Genomic DNA, 24,405 nt, shown 5'->3' with positions numbered 1-24,405 from the left:
TATGACAAGGGTTATTATTTATTGATGATAAAAATAGTTTTTCTGTTGATTCCACCTTATACCTGATTTTAACTACCATCATTCCTAAATATCCATTCCTTCCTCACTTTTTAGTTTTTATTGCCTCTCCATGTTGGCTGCTTTCAATAGGCCCAGGGTTTTGCTTCTGTTCCCTGCTTGGATGACCAATCAAGTATTCCTGACATTTTTACTTTCAAATTCAGATTGTATCATCAAGGTGCGTTCAACCAAGTGACTTCCAAATTGTCTTTACATAAACATTCATGCTTATTAATTTCAGCTATGGGACCAGAGGAAAACAAATACAATAGATTCATAAGAAGGATTGGAATAAATTTATTTAAAAAAGAATATTCATAGCTACTTTTTTTCTCCCCCACTGTTTAACTGGTAACTCTAGACAACAAAATAGGATGACTAGGAACCAGAGTGAAAAAATTAAAGTATTGCAGTCTGAAAGTGAAAATTTAACAGCATTAGATGCCAAATAGCATAAATTAACTTTTTACTGGAAAAACAATACTTCAAGGCACTCAAGCAGAAAACAAAAACACGACAACTTGGACAATATTGTTGCACACCTCCAGCATATCCTGGTTTTCATGGAGTTTGATTTTGCAGTTATATAGTTGCATTTCATATGGTTGTATCCAAGTAAATATAATTTTAGCAACAACATCAACAAATCCTTAATGCAGCTTCAAAAATATTTTAAAGGGAGGGCTAGTTTTTGCACTGAAATAACACCATCTGCTCAGTTGTAAAAACAAATGTAAGCTGCAGAAAGGATATTTCTCATAAGTCATCCTGGTTCAAGCAAGAGCAGAGGCAGCTAGACCTGTTAAATTTTAATAAAATGCTAAATCTTATTAGACCTTGTACAGCAAGGGGCTGGCAAATGCTTGTTAGATTCAGATGGCTACTCAAAAAATCTCAGCTCTGAAGTAATTCAAGTGTTTAAACTCAAAAATAAACCTGTCCCATTAATAAAGGTTTACAGGGAAAAGTATCAGATTAGAGCAACTAATGCAGCTAGAGATGGGGGCATACAACACTTTTCTCTTTCAACTTCTGCATCCTTCTTTCTCTGTAAAGCTGTAGAAACTTCCTTGTATTGGAGGGAAATTATGTTTAAGAATCTCATACATTTTAAAAACTTGGTGAAAATAAAATGAAAACTATGAGACTGCTGCACAGCAGTAAAATAATAAAAATTGAAGGGAAGGAAAATTTTTGAAAAGTGTGTGTATGTTTACAGTCATTGATTCAACCAAAAATGTGACAACAAACCAGCAACCTGTGCCTTAAGGACAGATGTCCTCCAAAGAACAAGAGATTAGGAATATCAGTTTTGTTCTAAAGAGGGCAGCAGAAAGCATTGAGTCATTTTTGCCTGCCACAGACATTTACCAAGTTGATGTCTGTTCCCTCTATGTGAAAAAAGACTAGAAACCCTGTAGAAACTCTCTTTCTTAAAAGATAATCCTGTTATACGTGAAAAGTAGACTTGTAACTTTTAATATCTGTCTCCTGTTGAATGAGCTTCTCTTAGCAGGAGAAAGACTGCTAAAACCACATCTTTGCAGAACTCAGAAAGGATTGTGGATATCCCAATTGTGCCTCTACCTGCATATGTCATACTGTTTCAAAAGCTGGAAAATACAATAAAAAAAAAACAATCAAGACATCTCCAAAATGGAAAAGTACTATCATATTAAGTAGTTGGATTTTTAGCCTCTTTTTTTTTACCAAGTCAGATTGAAGTTGTTCAGTTTGTAGTCTGCCACAAGAATGCCCAACAGGATGCACTGCCTGGATGGCAAGAGGGTTTCTCCTGATGAATGCAATGATCTTTCTGGGTATTCTGCCTTTGTATCCCTGCAGGGTAAACCAATGACTGTCCCAACAGTTTAAGGGTGTTTTCCTTCGTGGATATACAGAAGTATCACACCATGTATCACAGTTGAGACAGCCACAACACACAGAGTATCATTATACAATGTCAGAAAGCTTTAACCCATCCAGAGCAACACCTTACCACTTCAGAAGGCTTCAGGGACCTGCCCATACAGAGCACCCTCACATCACTTCCAAAGGCTGCAAGCATTAACCCTTCTTGTCATTTAGCCCAACATTTTATACCCTCATGTTGATGCACAGCACCTGTGTGCCTCTGTTCCCTTTGGTTGTTGGTCAGTGCCCCTGGGCACTCCAGCTCTCATTGCCTTCAGTGCTGCTCACAGCTGGGGCCCATTGGGGATGAGGCTCAGCCACAGCCCCACTCCCAAGCACCACAAACTGTGTTCCTAAATGGAAGTGTTTGAATCTACTCCCTGGTTAGCCTTCATTTGGAAATTCAGTTAATGTGTTACTTATACCTCTCCCATGTCCTCTGATATTGAAACTAATCCTAACATTAGCTATACAGTGTTTTTCTGCCCCATTCACACAAGTTCTATGGCTATGGGATTTTATTACCCTTTTGTTTCCACATAATGAAAATTATAGCATGCCTGTTGAAGCCACCTCAGACTCACAAAGCTTTTGTGAGGCTGCTGACTAAAGTTCAAGTGCATGGAGTAAATCCCCTCTCACCCGCCCAGCTGGTATTTAAATTCCTTCCTAATGCTGTCACAGAAGCCAAGTCATCCTATTCATTCTGTGCAAGACTCCAACAGGGTGGAAAGCAAAGCCAAGCAGCAGCTAAGTGCAAAGGGGTCTGTGCTGTGGGAGCAGAGCATATCCCTCAGCAATGGTTGCCTGATTGAGAGACACCAGGGAAGGCTCCTGGTCCCCGCAGTTGCAACACTTTCCATTTGAAAAGGATGCTCTATGCTCTGCTAGAGGGCCATTCCCTAAATGTTAGTGCTAATACAATTCATGCTCAGCAGGAAGTCATCTGATTTCCTCATTTCCCTCTCTGCAAACAGGCTGGGTTACTTTGGCTCTTACCACTAAAACTTTTAATACTGAGTACTCTCACCGAATCTTGAAAAAAAAACAAACGAGATGCAGCCTTTTTTTACAGGCAGTGAAAGTTTCTTGAGGTCTTCCAGAGATCCCCAGATTTCTGCCAAAAGATTGATGCTTCAAGCAGACCCCCCCCCTATGCTGCCTCTCACAAAAGCTGGGATTCCCATTTGCTCTCATCACTGTCCAAAATAACATTTAATACCTGCCTTTGGCATTTTCATGTGAATCTTAACTCAGATTTAGCCCTATGCTAATGAGGTGTCAGATAATTAGGGTCTCTAAGAGTTTTTGATGATGAATTTGTAGAAATTATAACTTAAAGATTAGTTACATGAAAAAAAATCTTGGTAGTTTTTAGTCCTGCAATAATAAAAGAGATTATACATTCAATGAATTAACACAATACTGTTATATATCTGTATCTGTTAGGACTGGCTGTTATATTGACAACCAACAGAGCAATTCAGGTCATGAAATTGTTTCATGATGCTGTTGCTAAGCATCTGATGGCTTTACACTCATCATAATTTCAAACAAAATAGTTTCACAGTCATTGAAAGAAAGGAAAAAATTTTTAGGCAAGAAAAAGTAACAGATGCACTACTGCATTAACAGCTATACACAAATGACATATAAGCCTGCTTAGTTTAAGAAAGAGCTTTGGACGAATTTCAGGGATCAAAGTTTCTGTGAGACTGAATAGAATTTATGCTCATTTTTATTCTGCATTCTGTTAAAAACACATTAGAAGATTATTTTCTGTTCCAATAGGCAAATTATAAAATATTTGGGTGGCCAAAACCTACAGATCCATTTTCCAGCATTTATATGTTGTACCATGCCCCATTATTCCAAAATATTGTAAAATATTTAGTCAGATATAAATATCCTAATTCTTTGCTCACTAACTTAAGCTAATGTGAAAATGAATGCTAGCCAGGCTCAATTATTTCTGTTAGACATTACCCCAGTTCCACTAGTAATGTGCAAAAGTGCTTTCAAGAGAAATAAATAAACTGAAGCACAGTTTTGGCCAAATATACAGAGTAAAAACTATTAATATGGATCAGCAAATAATAAGCAAAATAGCATGGGAAATTTCGCTTTTGACTCTTAAACAATAGTACTGCTTTATTCTAATATAATTGTTATTATAGTCACTGTCTTAAGACAGCATATGAGTCCAGGCTGAAATAAAGACGCTTTTCAATTTGGGACGTCTCCTTTTATTTTTAATGGAAGAAACTTTTTATGCAAACTAAGAATTGCATTAAGTCTTGTTTTGGAAACATAGAAGAACACTATTGAAAGCATAATTGATTTGACAGTATGAGAATTTTTAGCTGTTGTTTCAAAATACTGGGTGTGATTTTGAGAAGAAAGAAACAAGAATTTTATCATTGATGACATACATTAAATTCTGTGCTTATGGAAATCCATAGTTAAAACAGTCACACTTACACTACTGCATGTAGAAAAGAAACATATCTTCTGATATAAATGTCTTAGAAATCAGTTCTACTATTTTGAGACACTCCTTCTTTGGGGACATAATGTTCTTGTTAGTGATTTTGATTGTCACTGTGCACTGACAATTCATAGCTGAAACATAATTTCAGGAATTTTCTGGCTTTGATCCATCTCAAGTAATAACAGGTTGGATGAAAAGGACACTTTTGTGTCCACATCTGGTCTCTTTTACTTTCAGCTACCGATCACTACACAAGCCATTTGGAAATTAGCACTGATTATATAATTTTATGCCTTCTTCTAAGCAAGTAACTGTCTTTTAAATCTTATAAGTAGTCATGTTCCTGCTGACTTACTAAGGGCCTCATGGGTCCTTGCCACTTTGATGCACAATTCAAATGTTCATCACACTCTATTGTTTTACATAAAATTTTTTGGGGAAAAATGGAAATAGCATTGTTCAGATTATTCAAAGCAGTTAATTTAAATTAAAAAACCCTCAGTTCACCTAGCTCAAAGTCAGCCCCCTTATGTAAAGACAGAATAATGACTTTTAATTTGTGCTAGCTCTGAACAGCTCTGGATGTTTCTGGAACCAGGGGATGTTCCATGGAAAGCCATTCCTTGCCAAACATTGTCAGGCCAGGACAAGTTTTCTTTTGGCAGAACAGTGATCAAACTACCTCTTGGAAGGCCACCAGAGCAGGCAAAAATGATCAGGTAGACTCATAGCATCCTTTGGGATATGATTTCCATTTCTTTTCTCAGCACTACAATAACCATGGAATATTGCAAGTCAGATAATACCCTTCGATGCACATTATTTATTCATTACCTTGACAGTTATCAAAAAAACTTTGTTTAGCACTTAAACTGGACAAATACAAAAAGCTTCCATTTAAGAAATCAACTAAAATAATGCACAAAGAAAACAAAAAACCTGGACCCTAGAATAACACTAGAAGTAAGTCACTCAAACATGATATTTGTTCTAACCTCATCAATATTTGGAAATTAGAGGTAGCAAAGTGACAAGAATGGGCTGCTCAAGCAGAGAGGAATATATGCATCACTGGGCCTGTTCTCATGTTTTCTCTTAAAAAAGGACCATTTTGGGGGTGCTTACAAAGCCCAGCCTTGACTAAAGTGCCTGGATAATGATTGCCTGAGGTAACATGAGCGTTCACAGACCTTGCAAATGGCATGCACAGAAATGACTGTGGAGGAAACACAAAGGAGGAAGGGAAGTCTAAAAGAATCCTGAACATCTGTAACTGTGGGGAGAAAGAAGTGTTACCAAAGCAGCAGCCAAAACCTGATTTGATGCTGCCACCCCATCAGCAGCAGCTCATCTCTGCATCTCTGCCTAAACCATACAGCTTTAGGATCACAGATTCTATATAAAAAAAAAAAATTCCTTCTATGTACAATGAATTTAAGAAAAAATAACGTATGAAAATTAGAAATCTTCTAGGAACATTTAATAGGGAAAACAGACTTTATGTTCCCCAGTAAGTATCTGAAAAACATGAATTCAATTCCAATATCTTTGGAAGTACATTCTTCTCTTGAGTGCTACTTTATTTCTTGTTAGCAATCAAATTATTGGCAGATGCCCAGCAAACTGTCCATCCTTATTATTTTTCTATTCCTTCTGGAGCCCTTCTGATCACATTAAAATAAAGAGCAAACATTAATTAAAATATGATGAGATCAGCAGCCTCTCAAAAATGTAATAGACAAGAAATTATCCTACATTTTTCAGGATACATTTTTCCTGTATTTAGAATTTTAAAACATGACAAAACACTAGGAATGTAGAAACAAGATCACAGTTCCACCTAAATGGTTGTCAGCTCCAAATATTCAGAGCCTGAGAGTTCTTGGATTTGAGGAATTTAAAGAAAAAAATTGAAGTAGGTGCATTTATTGTAACCATATACAGAGATGAGTTTCAACCTACTCATGTATCTAGACATTTTTTCTCTTCAATCTTGGAGCTGAAAACACCTTTAACAAAGAATAAAAGAGTGATTCCCACATGATCAAGAGAATCTAGGTGTGAAAAACAGAAGCTATTGAGAAACATGTAATACTACCAGGAGACCTCTCAACTGTTTTCTACACCACTCGAAAACCCAGACATTTTCCTCTAATTCTTTTCTGTCTGCATTAGAATAAAATGCATTCAAAAATGATATGCAAAAGGTGCCATTAATTTTAAATGTTAGCTCCTCTCTTTCTTCATTTGAATATGACATTTCTGGAGAGATCTACTCTAGTCTTCCTTATTTTGCTGGCTCTTTTGAGGGGCTCAGAGACTTTTAATTGAAGCATTTCATCAAGCTTGCATAGTGAAGCAATATTATTTTAACATTTTGACATAAACTATCTAGTTAATGCAAAGTGAAGTTAATGAAATTAATCCAGTGACTCACAAAATCTATCTTTTGAAAACTGCCTTCAATTTGACAGTAAGAATTAATCATGCTTGAATTGAAATAAAAACAAAACAGGAAGCATGTATTTCCCCTTCCCCTTCTTGAAATCTTCAGGCATCAAGAAAAATCACCTACAAATATTCCTATGTTCTGTAGTTTCTCAAGTGCAGCAGCTAAAGATATTGAGATCTGTGACATGGGAAATTGGAAAAATGAACAGAAGAGGGCAGGAAGTTACCAAAAGGAATTAGCCACTGGGAGCAGAAAGAGTTTCCTTTGGTAGCAGCTCTGTCATCAGGAATATCTAGCCCACTGTGAAGTTAACATCCAGCTCCAGGGTGTAGAAACCACTGTGAAGGCAGCAAATGAGATATTTTCTACCCTTTTCTGCAGAAGAATCAATTGCTATCTTGATTAAAGGCAAACCTAAAACTCTGTCTTTTGTTCTTGTTTTTGTAGGCTCAGGCAATCTGTGGGGGGAGGTTTGGGGGTTAAGAAAGGGGAGTTGCTTCATTTTTCACCTCTGAGTTATCTAAATATCATCTGTATCTGAAGATTTTATGAGTGCATGCAACTATCTTTGCTGAACAGCTGAGGAATTATTAATCTGATCAGTATTTTACAGTGTTGTGGTAATAAAGTTTGAATCCTCAACATAGATGGTTTTTCCAATGTATTGCAACTACTAGGCCATCAGATGAGCTCCAGATATCAATTTTATGATGGTATTTTCAATTAGATTCACTTGATTTAATTTCTTCCAGAACTTCTGCCAAAATATCTGAGAAAAAGTCAGATAGAATGAAAGTGTCCTGACATTTCTTGAGAAACCAGTGTCAACATAAGTTACTGTGCAATATGTGATAGAATGCAGATTTAATCTTTCCCCTTCCTGCTATTTTAAACCATTCATCAGTTTTGTCAGTTAGTGTATTTTTATTCCTGATCCATATGGGCTTATGAAATGCACCCACTTAATTCACTTAGAGGCTTGACTGTCAATTATTTCTACATCTGGCACATGACTCTGAAGCATGATATAGAGCTTCAATTATTTGTCAGGTGGACAGGAGGTATGGGCATAGTGCCATCAAATGCCATGGAGAGTTCAGCGATGTTATGTGGTCACCACCTTCAACCTTTGCAAAGGTTGAGTATACCAAAGCTTTCAGTGATCAACAGAGAATTTAAGTGAAAAGTGTTCCTGAAATAACCAGAAAAAGTCCTGAATGGATAGTACTGAATATACTTTTTTGTTTTTACAAAACTCTGCCTATTTTGAATTTTTTAAGTACAATTAAGGGATACATAAATCCATAGTTCTAAATGTTCTATATTCAAAACTAAATATTTTCTGAGGTAAATAACATTTAGAGGAGTATACAGACAGAAATCTCAGCAGAATACCAAGAGAGAATGCAGAAATGGCCACAGGTTGTTGCCATAGGAAGATATACAGTGATTTGCTTTCCTTAATAAGTTCTGATATAGGATAACTTTTAGACTAAAAATTTCCTAGTTATAATTAACAATATTTACTATTACTCATTTTGAGAAAATTAATTTTGAAGATATTTTAGCTGTTCAATGCATTAATGAAATTTCAATTTTCCCTTCTTTAAATCATTATTCCTTTGATTTTCTCAAGTTTTATTTTCTTTTCTTTATTTAACTCCTTCTCCTTGTGTCTTATGATGCATGAGTCATCTTTATGCATCATTTTCTGCTAGATTTCTTCGCACTATTTGGCTTTGCGTCAGATTCTCACTGCATCAGCTATCTGACTATGACCTTTAAGGTGATGAAGAAGTCTGTCAAACTGTTTTAATTAAATAAAATACTATGTATTTATATGGTATGGAACTGGATCATTTTCTACTGCCTAAACCTTATCCTATAGTACACACTCCTATATGTATGAGGTTTTTTCCTAAAATTGACATTCTCTTAAATGCCAAAAAATACTTTACATTTCTTGCTAATCAGGAGCCAGAAAGTTCTTGCAAGTATCAGAGTTTGTAAGGTTTATTCCCAACAGACTTCAGAACTGGACAATGTATGGCATCTCTTTGCAGCATTATACCTAACCCTGGCATGTACCAGTAGGATCTCAGACTAGAGGAAGCATCGATTGGTCATATTCCTGTCACCAGTGTTATGAAAAAAAAGTACAGCAAAGACTTAAGTGTCCCATAGCACTTGACTGTCCTACTTGGCTCCCAGTAAGCTGAGAGCTGTGCAAGAGGTCAAGCAGTAATCAGAAAACCTTCTTCCATGCTTGATTTTTTTCTGCTTTTGTGTTATCTACATGGGTAAAGAATGAATAAATTAAATCCAGAAGAAGATAGAATTAATTCAGTCAATGTAATGTCTTTCTATTTTCACCATGGCCAAGTTTTGCTACTTGGTATCCAAGGTGTAGATGAAATCCTGATTCCAAACACTATGGTATTCAAGTGAGCTTCCTGTACTTGTCAAGTACAGTGATAAATTCTGAGATTTGCTTTTCTGTGAATGAAATTATTGAAAGAATTATTGAGAATTAATTATTCAAGCAGGTATAAATATCTATCTGTTGTATTCTGTGTAATAAGAATTAACACATGAAGGGCAGCAGAAATACGCATGCCAGTTTACAATCAAACTGGAATCAGAGACCTGAGAGAGGTTGAAAGCTGGTGCTAAAAACTACTGACAAAAAAGTACTAGACCTCCTCCAGGAAATCTTTTCAGTATTTCCCCATGCTTCATGTTCACTGGTGCATCTCAGAAGTTTAAAAGTCTGTTCTTGCTTTCCTCTAGAAATAATTCAAATTGCAGATCCTTTCTTCATGCCATCAGACTTCCTAGACTGTGATGATTGCTGTCCATCTTCTGATGGCCATTATCCATCCAGATTGATGCCTTTCCATCTGGTTTGTGTCTGTCTCAAAGTGATGAATATAGACAAGGTGCTCCAGCTGAGACCTTCCCAAAGCTGTATAAGGAAGGGATTATTGACTGTCCTATAGATGTAGACCTGGATATAAATCCCTCTATGGGATGTGCCTAATGCTGTAACACAAAATTGCAGCATATAAGATTGTCAATTCATGTTGAAACATTATTTACTATTACACTCAGGATATTTTTTGCTGTTTAGCTAGGTATTCCCAATCCAGCATGAGCAACTATTTCTGCAGAAGCACAGATTCTTCTACTGGTTGAATTTTGTTTTCTTTTTGTCTCTGGTTCGACAAACTCATTTTTAATTTGAGATCATCTTTCAGCAGCCACTTCCAGCTTGGGTGCATCTACAAAGGCAATTCGTGCAATCTCTATTCTTTCATCCTGCTTGTTAATGAAATATTACCCTCTGGAGAATCTCACATCCTTCTATTCTTGTACACTAAGACTTACTCTGTCAGGAAGGTTTGTCCAATCACTGGATCCATGCTGCAGTGCTTCCATCTAAATATCATTTCCACAGATTGCTTCTGAGATTTACCAGATGTTATTTGCTTGTTTTCTGTTCCAGATTGAACATTACTCATTTAATTGTTTTCCTTCTACATTTTCAGAATTTACCTGTTTCAATATTTGCATAGAGGTCAAAATTAATATGATTATATCTTCAAGTCACAAACTCCTACTTTTCTATTCTTTCTAAAGAAAGTGCCACTCTTCAATTTTCTTTACTGTTACTGAATATTCAAAGACAATGCTAAGACAATGCTATTTCATTAACTAATTTTTTTAGTAATCTGCAACATGTTTTAGTGCACCCATCATGACAGATAGAACACAAATGCCTCAGTCCCTTAATTTTAGTTTGCTGTCTGAATAACAATGCTAGCTGTTCAAATTACATGCATTTACATTAATATTTCACTATTAATTTAGTCTATCATGTCTCTGATATAATAGTTGAGTCATTTTAATCTTATATCTAGATTTCCTAGTCTTACAATTTTCCTCAAACATCCTTTGATATCTTTGCCCATCAGGAAATCGTCACTTGTTTCTGCATGACATATCTTGGAAACACCACACCTACAATATTCTCATGCAGGGACAGTGGTTTTCTGTCATTCCTTTTGTACTATGTTTTCTTATGAATAGTAAAACAGCTTAAAATGCTTTAAAAATATCTAATTTCCATGTAAATTGCCTACAATATTGTTTGCTCAAAGGATGCAATTCTCATCATCTGATTGATAGAAGGCCAGTAGCAAATCTCATTTCAATTTGTCAACTATTTTGGTATTTGGCATAATCAGACTGCTGGCTAAGAACATCTTCTGCATCCCTACTTTGGAGACAGGTAATGATGACAGACTTACTCACACAACAGCCTTTCACCCAGAGGATTCAGAAAATATTGCAGAGAACATGGTTTGAATAGCATTTGTATTTTTGGATTGTTTCATTTACCACAATGAAGAGAACTATGGCAACTGTTTAAGAATCTCACTCCAGGAATAAATAATATATAAAGAAACACAAGAATTCTGTGTTTTAGTGAGCAAAAACCCAGAAAATTTGAAAAATCTGGTACCATGTTAACAAGGATATTCTAAAGAATTAATTTAATTTTTAACCTTTTATTTTCTGGCATGAATCAAAGACAGTATGGCAGGTGTTGAGAGGCAATGAAAATCAAGTACTGAAACAATAGTCACTGGTTATTCTGAAATATTTAGGTTTAGTTATTTAGAAATAAGCACGGTGACTTGTGTGAGTACTACCATAATCTTAAAGAGAGACATCCTCAGAGAATCCACAGGTACGAAATAGTAATGAAAATAAATCTGTCCCCTTCGTACTTTTTTGGGCAACCTTGCAAAAGATGGGGGAGTGTTACATAAAAGAGTATGTATACAAAACCAGCTTTCATTTCCACATAAGTTTTATTTTCAAGAAATTCTGTTCTTGAAACAGCAAGACAACACCACTTCCTCCTACTTCACCTGAAAAAAAAAAAAAAAAAAAAGAAAAAAGCATCCAAAATCCAACCAAGGAATTTATCAGAGTTATTTTAGAAACCCATAAGAGCCAGTGGTCTACATGAGATAGAAAAAATTGGTGAAGATGACTTGAGAGAAATAACAGCAAGAACACAAAGCCCTGAGTTCTCAAGAGAAAGGCCAAGGGCAGTCACCTTTGAATTGAGAGGTGGAATTGGATTGCTCCAAGTATCCTAGGTAATCCACAAAGTGTCACAAGAGCACTGATACCAGAAGTCAGCTGATACCATCAGAAATCTCATGGAAATGGAAGCCTGCTCACTAACACAGCTTCCTATACAATTAAAAAAAAAAAATCCAACATGTCAGTGATATCATGGGAAGACAGCATGTTTTGACTTTGTACCAACATATCCTGGCTAGCCAGGTTCAGAGATTTTGAAATAAAATACTTTATAGATGACAACTGTGAGAATATTTTTTACAGTGATTTTGCACACAACTACAGAGGATAGATTCTCTTGCAAACTAATTTCCTCAAAAAGTTTGAAATATATGGAGGGCTTCAAAAAGCTTACACTACTATAAAAATTATTAAAAAATAAAAGAAAAAAAAGAAAAAAGCAAAAGCATTTATTAAGGATGGAGAAATATTTAATTTTCTTTGGATGTTGATATGTTCACCATGTGGGACATTGATCACACCCTTGGTGCTGCGGTGATGATTAGTCCTAATTATTTCAGAAAAATTTTGTCCAGAAGAAGAAAAGGGAGAGTAATCACACATTAGACCCAAATCTAATTGGATATTAAAAATGGCATGGTCAAAAATGTGTGTTTTAATTCATGGTTAACCCAAGCTGTTTATAGGTCCTTTCTTTCTATTACAAAATTGTGGTACCTCCTATAGTGATTACTATTACCCCAGTGGGTTTTCTCAGTTTCTCCAGGCACTGCATTAGGTATGATAAACTTTTTAGGCTGTGCCCTTTCATTGGGTCTGCTGATGGAGAAATTCCAGCAGCCTCCTTCTGAGGGTTTTTTGTAAAAGAGTAATGATTGCCTTCTTGAGGGAAAAAAAGACCTATTTAAAAATGTCTGTTCTTGTAAGCCAGTCCAGCAGAGCCAAAGGGGGGAGCAGATGACCAAACCAGTTTTCAGAAGCCTTTATGGATGAACACACTGTGTTACAATGGGCATTAATGCAAATTATAACTCCTAATTATTCTACATTGCCCTGAACAGGGAAGATAAAGCAAGTTTTTTTGAATTCAGGTTAGTATTCTACCACTCAAAATTTGTGTTTCATGACTATAATGTAACTAAATATTTCTGCAGTATTTATATAAATGAAAGAAAAAAAAAAAAACCACAGAAAAAAATCCCTTAAAATGGCAAAAAAGCTTGCAACTAGTGGTGGAATGGAAAGTATAGAAAACAGAAGGGAAAGAAGGAACTCTTTTTAAGACTGAAGAATACAGGAATATAAATTTGTGGATATAACCAGCAATCTTGAGTAATTGCAGTTCTTTGGTGAAGCAAGAATTGAAAAGTAAGTGCCATGTCTTTTCAGGGTGGAGGCTGATGTGTGAATCGTTACCACTTCCCTGGCAGGGAGGTGGAGCAGCTCTGCCCATCACTCTCTGATTTACCCTGCACAAGCCAGGTGGAGGCGGAGCTGCCCTGACCAAGGTGACCTCTAACACGACATATTGTCCTCAAGCTTGGGAAACACAGTCAATGAGAATTAGAGCAGAACATGAGCCTTTAGTGATGGGGTTGCTGACAAAAACATGTGTTCTCATGCTAGCCATCATCTTCACATTTTTGTAAGGCAAGTGCACCTGAGAGAAAAGATTTTATTTTTTTCTCCAGGATGTTTCCAGGGCTCCTTTTCCAATATCAGTTATTGGGACGTTACCTCCTACTTTTATGTCATACAGAGATTATCAATGTTCAGAATTCAACTTCAAAATATTAAAAGGGACCTCTCATAGAGTTTCTTAACAAATACTTATATGTAGAGGTATGAATTTTCATGTATTAGCCTGAAGGAAAAGCTCTTTGCTTGGTCCACGGTTAGACTAAGAATTACCTGGCATTCCTTATGCATGTGAAAATTATTTTAGTAAGAAACTTTGAAGTATTTGAGTAATAGGATGACACTTATAAAAAAAGCACATTATTAAAGTATTTGCACTAGGAATTGTTATGCTGTAACTCAAGGAACTTGATATCTTTCCTGAAGTTATATTAAAATCCTAATAGATCTTCTTGAGTTCTACTAGTCTATTGGACTTTAGTTAAAACTTCAGAATATGTGGAAAATAAAAGTGCTATATATACATTTTGGAATAGATAAAAAATCCATTCCAAGTTAGATATAGGATAAATTGTACTGCTCTTTTTTCTTCTACAGAAAAGTGAACTGACTATTTTTAATTATACTGGGATTGTTAGGTAGGAATATATGAAATTTGAAAAGTAGTCTGAAGTTCAGTTTGTTTGTTGGTTTTTTGGTTTGTTTCTTTGATTTTTTTTTTTGTCTGAGATAATGTTGAAATGCCCTGAGGGTTTCATGATGCGTGTACCAGAAAGATTAACTGAATTGCTAATGACCTGGTGGGTTAGTGTTTCTGAAGGCAGACTTGCTTTAAAGCAGAGGCTGTGACAGACTTACTGAACACTGAGTGGAAAAAGGTACGAAATAAGCAGAGAGCATTTCTGATCAAAAGTAAATCCCTTCCACTTTACACAAAATAAAGTTAGAAGTCTATTAAAAATATAAAGATTTCATCATCTTGAAGGGATTCAAGACCATAGAGGAGATTTTTCTGATTGCTCTTTTCTCAGAAAGACCACATAACAAGTGATGCTTACACACAAGATTCCTAAGAGAAGATGCTGAACAAAGGACACGAAATTCACCCTCTCTGCATAAGTGTCAAATGGTAATAGCTGACAAAGTAAATGAAATGTAACATGGACACCCACAGACTCCTAGGTAAGACAAGGTGACTCGTGCTGTGACATGAATAAGAAGCTGAAACAATGCACATTTCCAGTCCCCTGAGATGTCACCTTGTCTGGCACACTGCTGGCCCCAGTCCTGGTTCTGCTGAAGTCACTGTTCTGCCCTGGCCCCAGTCCTGGTTCTGCTGAAGTCACTGTTCTGCCCTGAAGTCCTGAAGTGTGCTGAAGTGACTTTTCTGCCCTGTTCTGATCTGAAGTTCTGCCCTGTCACTGCTACACCACACATATTTGGATTACAAGGCTTGGGTACAAAGTCTTTCACACCAAACACCTATTGGTCTGTACAGAAGTCCCTATAAAATCTGACTGGCGTGACAGCCATCTGGGAAGCACACGGAGGAATAAACATCCTAGGAATTCAAAGTAGAAAAAACAATAATTAAAGAGGAAGAATAGGGCAGCTAAGTTTTCACCAGGATGTTTTGCTCATATATTCCCATTTCTCAACTTCTCTTGGTAGAAATACAGATGCCTCAGGAGGATTCTTCCTGAAGATCATTCTCTTTCCTTTATTTCCACTAGAAGGAAATTTAATTGTTATTTCTTGAATTTATTTTATTGTTTTAATAGTTAGCCTGGAGAATATGGATACATATATATGTATATATATGCATGTATATATATATCTATGTATCTATAATCTGCATCTGTTAAGGAGTAAAGATGGAATGATGGGCATTTATAAGGCAAAAAAATCTATATATAGGAAGCATGAGAGCTCAGATATTTAATGGAAATCTGACATCTTCCAATATAAATAAATTTCAGCATCATCTGGCTTTCTCATCCTCTTTGCAGTAGATTTTTATCCTGTGTCTTTTTTTTCTTTTAAGTTCACGGATTTCAGTTAACCGTAAATTACATTATGCACAATGCAAGATGTGTATACTAACATATTACTGTAATTTAAAAATGCTATATTAGATTTATTTAGCATAATAATGGAAATTTTCTTTTCCCAACTGTAAAATAAGAGTTTTTTACAAAGACATATTAAGCATATAATTACAAACAATAAGAAAAAAAATGCAAAAGCTTGAAAAACATTTTATCTTAAAGAAAACTATAAAAATTGTAGAAATTCCTAACCATCCCTATCCTTGCAAATACTTATTTATATTTCTTCTACTTCAGTTCAAGCATCACCTTTTGATTTGAACACTGAACTGGATTGCTCCTGCCAGCCATGCAGGGTGGTTTCATAACTCTACATGTCCTTACACTACCAATGTTGTGTGTGTGTAGCACATACGTAGTTTTTCTATTCTATCCCTAATCTCTTTAAAGCCTTATCAGGATAATTTGAAATTCTGACATTTTTGTGTAGGAATCTCTTAGATGACTATGGAGCTGAATCATGAAAATAAAATAGAAGCTGGAGTTGCAGGATCAATACACAAGGCAAACATATCTTGGGAATGGATATCAATTCCATTAAAGAAACATGCTGCAAGTGAAAGTCAAAGGTTTTTCTACCTATAACATGTGGATTATAATGAATAAACTTTCATTTAATAAAAACCAACCAACAACAAAAAAACGACAATATAACAAAAAGCAAAAACCCCTCAGACTACTCTCAAGGCAGAAATGACTTGGCTGTCATTCTTGCCATGGCTGTGATGGATGTGATCTGGAAGTAATGGAGTAGAGCTACAACTGAATGAATTGTGGAAGACTTTTGGTGCATGTGTCTAGCTGTGTGTTTTGCTATGACCTTTCAAATGTTTTGAAATTGAAGTTATCTATTATGAGCAGAGAGCTGGCCAACTTCTTATCAGGCAGCTTTGTAGTCAAGGAGGATCCAGAGCCCAGTGACAGGGCCAGCGAAGAGGCTCGGCCCAAAGTGGGCATGGCTGAGGACAGGGACCCTCTCCTTGCACCTCTGTGCCTGCCCCTCTGACACCAGTGCAGCCTTCTCCAGGTGTTTGGCTGAAACCAGCAGGAGCCATCTGCTGTAAACCCAAGGACAAAACGTTTCATGTGCCCACTGGCTTTTCCATCCACATCCTGCTGGCAGCCTGGGAAAGCTTATGAGACACCTTTCAGCTCAACAATGATGGTTTCACAATGCACAAATACTTGATATTAGTTCAAAATGTTATGCAAAGGTGGAAAAAAGAGGACAGATTACATATTAGAAAACACCTTTCTAACCATCTGTATGTTTATATGTGTATATATTAATGTATTTGTATATATCTATGTAGATATGTATGTGCAGAGGTATAAATATTGGTCATATTTCACATCTCTGCCTTAACTGGAGATGACAAAGAAATTTTCCAGAACATCAGCCAGTTGAGTGAGACTACATAATAATCCAAATTACTTCCCACAGCTTTCATCTCAGTGACTCAGAACAGCCCACTGGATGGAATCACTACAAAGGTACATGGTCAGATACTTTTCCCTGTGGAAAAATTCAATACCATCCTTCTCTGGTATTACCTTCAATTATTATAAGGAATAGATAAAACAATGAAGCAATATTTCCTATTGAAAAATAAAGGAAGAAAACAATTTATCCCTTTTTCATTCAATTGAATAAAGAAAAATATGAAATAGAGCTTGCTATAATTTGAAAGATGCCTTAAAACTGACAGGATACTAAGTAATTCTTGCAACCCTATTAGAAGTAAACCTAAGCAATCAGCAAGAGAGCCTATAGATATTAAAACAAGAATAAAATTATAAATTTCCAAGCATTTCACCTATATTTTACCTATATTTACCTATATTTAAAAGCAAGCAGGCTTTTAAATATACATACACCAAAAAATGGGAGCTCAGTGTTTATACCACATTTAAAGGCCCAGAAATGTCTCACTCAAAAGACACCTGAAAAAAAAAAAGAATTGATATTCATTAAAAGATAAAAAACATACCAGATCCTTCAAGTAAAGTTCCACTGATTGTCATTCAGTTCTGGAGATGGGGGAGCTCCTGCTACAGCCTGCCCAGGAAAAGATTTTGCCCTGCAGGAAGGGTCTGTGCAAATCCTGCTTCCTCCAATACAAAGTAATTTCAGTGTCTGACACTGAGGTGTTATAATAAAATGAGTTAGAAAAGTAGGATAAAAATTTTCCTACTTTCTCCACTTCTTTCCTGATAATTAGAGATATTATCACTTAATTAGTACTATTAGCGCTTCATTAGCACATATTCTGTCACCTATGCCTTCCAAGAGTATGTTATCTTTTTCTACCTTTCTTCCACAGTGACTCTTGCCTTCCTTTCTGAAATGCTAAGTTATTTTGTTGCATTTTTCAGGAAAATGTTGAAAATATGTCACCATTAGAGAGTTACATACCAAGAACAACAAATATTTTAATTTCCTTTATAAGCACAGCTTGAGTTGCATAAATAAAGAAAGATACCTTCCCTTTCTCCTTTAAAACAAATATTTGATATCTATTTTGCTTTGTTTGCTTTCTTTTTTGTTGTCTTTCTCATTCTAAAATAAATATCAGTCAGTTTTGCTTGCCCCTGGTACAACAACAAACAGTGTTATTAACATAAAAATGGTCCCTTGATTCATTTACAGCATGCCAGAGGAAAAACAAACAACGAGAAAACCTTAAAACAATCCCCACCAAGACCCACAAAGGAGTAAACAAATAGATCTTGTTCTGATGAAATGATTCATAACATGCTAAAACCTGCTTCAGGCTAAAACCAATCAACATTTCATTAACATGTTCCGCTAATCAATAGATGATACCAAAGAACAGTAATTTATCCCAGTCATAGCAAAAGAATGAACAGATGAACAGAAAACCCAAACACAGACTTGCTGAAGTGGGAGCTGTATTAAGAAAAACTTGAAAAGGAGCTCCTGGGCCTGCCTTATTTCCAACTTGATTCTGTTTTTTCCATGGCATTCCTCTCAGGATGTGTGATGGATTGTAGTTTGTCTCCAGTTGTGAAAAATGCAGATGCAGGCCAGGACTGAGCCGCACCATTATCAATACTCATCTTCATTTCTGCTGCTGTCACTAGCACCATGGAGGCTTTTGTGAGCATTTACCCTGCAGCTGGCACCGAGAGGGAGCCAGGTCTCCTGCAACCTGCTGCAGCCCTGGTATCTGCTGAAGTGACCTGCTGAGTTCCAGTGAGGGGCAGGGCTGAGGGCAGACAAGAAACCCCAAAGCAGCCAGACCTCTCCTGCCTGCACAGGCAGCACCAGTGGGGCAACGGCACCCTTTTCCTACTCCCCTATTATCATTGTAGTGCAAGAAGTCTATGGTCATTATATCACAAAGGTTCCATATTGCTAGAGTTTTTTACCTCCTTGATGATTTCTCGTAGGCAGCTCCTGTAGGCACTGCCCCTTCCTTGCCCTCAGAGCAGCCACTGACTCCAGTTCCCCTCAGCCAACCAATCCACTCTTTCATAACACTCTGCTGACTGGCTACAGCTGCGGCCTCTTAACATCGGGCCTGCTCCTAAGCCTTAATAATTAACCCAGCTGCAACTCTTTAGGGAGTAAGATTACATCCTATACACCTTCATTTACCCATACTGCATCCCCCTACACCCCCCTGAGTGCCTGCTGTGGAAAGTGATGGATATCCCTGCCTAATGTAACCAGGAATGGTACTGAAGTCTAAATGTAGGCAGTAATAAATACATGTAAGAGACAATACAGAGAATACTTGATCTCTTTCTCTTTAAAGTACCTGAGACATGTTAATGCATTCAGAAGGCAAGATATAATTTTCTGTAGGAAACCCACTTTGTGAGATAGGAATGGTAAAAGTATATACTTTTCAGTGAAAATATAACTGTCTGATCTGGAGTCCATTTCAAGCTAACTTGCCTTTACACTGAAAAAGAAAATCCCTGCCTTTCACATGCCATCTCTGATGGTCATTTTTGTCTCTTAGTAGTTTTTAGCAAAGTGGAATTTGTCAGTGAAAGAATGTCATGCATCTTCCAAGAGGCATGATAGCAAAGAAAAGGAAAAACCTGTGAAAATGCTTTAGAGTTTATTTTATTACAAATCATAATGACAAGACCTTTCCCCTAGAGGCCCCCAGAGAGTCTATCAGTGATACTTTTTAATGTATAAGTCCAGCAGAACAAAATAACAGCATTTCAGGCAAAGGGAAATAATAACTGATTTTTGTCTTGGATTCCCCACTGTACAACCTAAACTAGAAAACATTTCAAGTATTAAATAAGGGAATAATATAAAAACATCTAGAGGAAAAATATTATTTGATCTTTCAAGAAATCATGTTCCAAGGTAGTAATAGAACTTCAAATACACTGGTTATGTGGTTATTTTTTTTTCCTTTTCACACCTCTGTTTTATCTAGAAGACTTGCTTACTCCATTCTGTAATTTTCTTCCTCTTTTCTTCTTCATAAAACCCCCAAATAAACAAACAAACAACTCCCCCGCACAAAAAAAAAAAAAAAGAAAAAGAAAAAAAAAAAAAAGAAAAACCTCGCAGCAATGCAGCTTTCAGTGAGCTAACAGAAGCTGCAGTTTAGTTGAGTAGGGTGAGGAGAAATAGTATTAAAAAAACATAGGATCTCTACAATTTTTTCATTTTCTTTTTCACTAATAGAACATTTTTTAAACAGCACACCAAGAATTGCAGTTCTGTAAGGGTAAATATAAACATCTAGCCATGGCATCAAGTTTCAAGGTCCTCATTCTTGGCAGAATAATTTTTTTCTCACTTTTGTGGTGTTGCTAGACACCTTCCAGATGCTGAAGCACCTGGTTTGCTAGAGGGAGCTGATGAAAGCAACTAAAAGTATGACAGAACACCCAGAAAGAGAAAAAGCAATTAATAATTAATTTTTTAAATCCCAAATGACTGAGATGGAAACTGCTTTAGAGTATTTGAGGTGAAAGAAAATACATTAGAAGTGAGAAATGCCACAAAGGGTTGAAAATGCTGCTCAGCTTCACATACAGCATTATCCACTAAATGACAGTGCATACACATATACATGTTATATGTCCTTAATGATTATAGAATGCCTTCCTGTATCTGCACATGCCCTATCAAGACAAGTCACAGAAATATATTTAATTTCTGTTACTTTGAGGTAGGAATGTCACTATAATTACTAGTGATATTAGCGTGGTTTTAACCTTTCAAAAGAAAAGAAATAAAAATTAGATAGGGGCCTTTTAAGGAAATAAAGAATGCAAGCAAAGATTAAGTTTGTAAATACTATAGTAACTATATACGATACTATAGTTATTATATACTGTAATTCCTTTAAAGGACATTTCAAGTTGACTAAACACAGCTGAGTTCCTGCAAACTGTAGGCATGAGAAGATAGCTCAATAACCAGTAACCCAGAACTTTAAATTTTACTGTGTCTGTGATCCCTCTCACTACTTGATTTGCCAGTTCTGGGCATTTAGGAGGGAGCAGTTCCCAAACCACCTGAATTTTTACATTTGGGTACAAGCAGTTTGTTCTATCCCACTCCTTCAGTGGAAGGCTGTATGGCACTCTATGAAGTCCATGCAGTGGCACAGATTGGAGTGGAGTTCAGAAGTAACTGTGGTTATACATTTAAAGCAGAGATTTGTTTCCTCCACTGTCCTGACCCGGCAAGCCGGTGGGCTGCCAGTTCTGGGATTAGACCACTACAGGGAGCTGAGGGGTTTTTCATACATAGAAATCCTCACCAGCACTAAACCAAACATGGTAATGTTGAGCCAGAAGCAGTTCATACAAACCCTTCCCACTCTTCAGAAGAGAAAGCCAGTGTTCCTACACACATTTTCCTTCATAACTCATCTCAAAGCCCTTTCTCTTGCTCCAAGGCTGTGGTTAACCATTTGTGTGCTAGGAATGAAATCACTTTTGTTCACGTACCAGTTTTTCTGGAACTTTAACAGAAGTGACTCGGACTTAAAGGAAAAATATGTTTTCAAGAAAGCTTCCAAAAGGCAGTTACCCAGAATAACTATGAGCACTGAATGCATAATATGAAAGGACATGTGTTAATGTTATGTTTGCTTACATGATATTGATTTTTCTAAAAATGTTTGAAACTCTTCTTTTGTTGTAAAATATATGAGTAATTACACATCAATATAAAAATAAAGTGAATTAAGAGATTTAATTACAAACTATTAAAGTTAGCAAATTTCTTTAAACACAAGAATGCACCCACTAGTAACACGAAAACTTTTATAAGTGTCACACTGTATTTAATCATTCTGCATTCGCATTTTGCATCAATGACAAAGTACAAAGAGTACTCTCCCTCTGCACAAACCTTTCATCTGCCCTTCTTGAGGGTCTTTTGCAGATAACATGAATTCTTTCAGGTGTATCTCAATATTATATAGACAGCTGGCTGAAAAAAATTCTAAGCTGGAATAAATAATAATGGTGTCTGTGCACACCTCCTGAGTCAGAATTGAAGCTCTCTTTCTCTCTTGGATTCATCCTGCCTTAGAGGCAACTTCCAGGGTGGAAGATGCATTTTTTCTCTTGCCTATCAGGGAGATTTGAAAATATTGAGCAGTCATAGCAAAACTGGGGTACCAGGTGTTGCAGTCTCCTGCAGGCTGCTTTCCCAGTGAGGAAGAAGAACTCTGCTGCCCGGACATAGTGCAGGATTTTGACCCACGAACAGGAGATTGCAGCTGCCCTGGACAAATGGCAGCTGCCTGTGCTGTATTTCACTATCAATCTGCACTATGGGAAATCCACACTTATCAGCAACCCACAGCAAAATTGACCTGACAGCTAGAAAAGTGGCCTGGTGGTGACAAAGAGGAAAGCTTCAGATAGATGGAAACAAACAGAGATTTACCTCCACAAAGGAGGGGAGGAAATGAAGTTTTTCTTTCAGAAGTGGAAAGATTGAGAATAACAAGACTTTGAATGAAAACATATACCCCCTACCTATCTAGGAATAATAAATCTTAAAGCAGGTGTCATCTCTGAAATTCCCTCCACCTCACATGGCTTTTGTGGGAAGTTCTGGTAGATTTTTACCAAGAATTTCCGTAATCCTTTATTTAGATGATGTGAACCATCATAAACCCATCTTCAATTAGTGAAACTGATTTTCACTATATTTCTTCAATTAGTGAAAATCTTCCACAATGGCCAGAAGATGTTCCACATTGGATGTTGCAGGGTGTGTTTCTGTATTTGTTAGTACTGAAAGAACATTATTTAAATTTTTTCCCCCACTCTGATGTAGGCTGGGTAGCTTGTGGAAAGATAATAAGGTAAAAAATAGATAAGTATACTCAGGGAAGCTGGAAAAGAAGTAAACGAACTTTACCAAGTTTGGTGGCATAAAAATAGTTACTAGGTAATTTTTCTCCATCTGTCTGCTCTCAGAAAATCATATACATCCCCACTGCCTTTATCCTCCCAAGCAGTGGAATATGTTACTTGGAAACAATCAGTCATTCACACAAAAATAACCTTTCCATGCCTGTCACCAATAACCATAATTCTGTGTTAAAAAAAAAAAGCCCTGAGGTGCTATCCTTCATCTACTTTTAAGCAGCATTCTCTGAACCAAAATGTATATTTTTTGTGTGAATTCCTTGAGGGGAAATATTTCCAGTGTTATTTACAGGTAAGAAAACACAGTGATTTAAATTTTAGGTCTCTTTAATTTTCTGTTGTAAAATGGAAGTATTGGCACTTGTCTGCAAGAGTACATGAATATTAATAGTAAATAAAAGCCCCATAAATTGCCACGATTAGAACTAAAACCAACAAATGAGTGCAGGTGGGCCACTTTTTTTTTATAAATAATGAAAATTTGAGTTGTGTTTTGAGTTTGAAGCAAGTATATTGACCCAAATCTGTGCCATCCATCTGTCTGATGCCAAACTGAGTTTGAAATTGTTCTTTCTACCAATGTTTGCCATACTTTTGAATGCTAAATTCCACTACAGAAAATTGAAACCAGCTGTGCCTTCTTTCATCTCACCCATATGCTCTAAAATCTTTGCCAAATAAACTCCATAGCTTTTCCTGGTAGGATATCTTCTTTCCTGTTGTTCTTTTGAGCAATGAAACAACTATCAGAGCCGGAATTTGGATGCCATCAGTGACTGGATTAACATATAGAGGAATTATCTCCATAGCTGGAGAGGTTGCTGTTGGGCACTGCAGGGGTAACATGGCCTTTATCAGCGAAAGTACATGGGGTGAATGGAGCAGCAGCACATGAAACACACGGCAGCATCAGCACAGCTGTCTTTTGTCTGCACTGCTGGGTGGGTTTCAGAGCAGATTTGGATCCTGAGGAAGGCCAAGTGGCCACTCAGAGAGGTTGTGCTGTCTCCATTTTTTATGGATGTTCAAGACACAGCTGGATAAGGTCCTGATAAACCTGATGTAGTCTCAAAGATGTTTCTGCTTTTAGCAGGAGTTTGGACTACAGGTCTTTTGATGTCCCTCTTAAGCTGAGTAATCTTGTAATTCTGTGATTCTGGAATGGATCTGTAGCCATGCTTGGGGTATTTTCTTTGCAACAATAACAGACAGGCTTTTTTATGTGA

This window comes from Melospiza melodia, chromosome 3, assembly GCF_035770615.1.
Source record: "Melospiza melodia melodia isolate bMelMel2 chromosome 3, bMelMel2.pri, whole genome shotgun sequence".
In the NCBI taxonomy this organism is placed as follows: domain Eukaryota; kingdom Metazoa; phylum Chordata; class Aves; order Passeriformes; family Passerellidae; genus Melospiza; species Melospiza melodia.
Note: the sequence above shows the minus strand (reverse complement) of the source record.